This window comes from Chanos chanos, chromosome 4 (genome assembly GCF_902362185.1).
Source record: "Chanos chanos chromosome 4, fChaCha1.1, whole genome shotgun sequence".
In the NCBI taxonomy this organism is placed as follows: domain Eukaryota; kingdom Metazoa; phylum Chordata; class Actinopteri; order Gonorynchiformes; family Chanidae; genus Chanos; species Chanos chanos.
In genome coordinates this window covers 24,690,030-24,691,359 of record NC_044498.1, presented here as the reverse complement: position 1 = coordinate 24,691,359, position 1,330 = coordinate 24,690,030, and positions in this window count along the sequence as shown.

The window sequence follows — 1,330 nt, the reverse complement described above, 5'->3', positions numbered from 1 at the left end:
AATTGAGAAAAGTCCGATAATTTCCCAAAGAAGTCTAGGATGATTCGCGTTGCGATGAGGAAGCAATGTGCAATTAAAAGCATTTAGATCATGTTCGGTAAAAATGTTCGCAACAATTCGCTGCTAGCAGTAACGCTTTTGCACACACTTTAAAGATCTGCTACAAGAGGCTATTTTGCAATTAGCTCTTTACTAGTGGCTGCCCATAACGAAAACAGATGCCCTTGACCATTTTAGAGGCACAGAATAACAGCCGAATAACATCAGTGTTGCGAAGTCCATGCAAAATCAAGAGGTAAAAGTCGGAATATCCAGATTACATGAAAAACGGTCCGCTCGACTGTGGTGGATCTGGTAGACATGGATAATCCATTCAGCAATTAACGACCACTGACTGGTAAGCAATGGTTATGGTGTGCACTTTAAAACCAAATCCTGTAACTCTCCAGCTCCCATCCGTAATAATACCGTGTCTCCCATCCACAGTTAAGCTATAGCTCCACCATACTGGAGGCGCATGCAGTTTCTCTCTAACAGGTGGATTTAAGGAGCCATCTCTCTCTCTCTCTCTCTCTCTCTCTCTCTCCAAGATACTCTGTAGATTTGAGACAACATTAACTGTTTGTATTCGTTCTGACGCAAGACTCATGACATATTCTATTACTTGAACTTGATTTGTCTAATACAGATTACTCAGTAGCCTATACATTTTAGATCAAACTCCATCTGAAAACACTTCCCAATTACGCACAAACATGGCATTGCATATCTCGCTGGTCTCATTCAATTTACAGTGAGCGAGTTAAAACAAAATGCGCGGCAATTTTCAGTGCCATTTTTATTGATACAACAGTTCCATGAAAAATACACAGCGCACTGATAGCACTACCTATTCTTTGGCTCCATCTTGTGAACAAACTAGGCATGTCACAAGATGAAATGACGTTTCTTCAAAAACAATTCGCAGCTCTTGCCTCCGATAGAAGACGTCATGATCATAAAACTCGTGTGTACCGTAACCAAGTCGTTACCAAGGTAACTGTTTAATGGCGTCGGAGTGCAGGTTCTGAATTCGAGACTCATAATCAAGTGCTTTGTTTTTCGGAGTCGCATGTGTCCTCCACGGCAACAGTTTGTCCACATAAGTTCACGAAAGTTTTCGTGTTCTAGGCTACGTATCGCTCCGTGGAACAGGTATACAGTATACACTCATTATCGCATTTTATTCACCTTTACGATTATGAAACGGATTGTCGTACAAATTTACATTCTGTGAACGTACCATTGTAAAAAGACTCATTAAAACTATTTAAGTTCCATGCCATTTTGT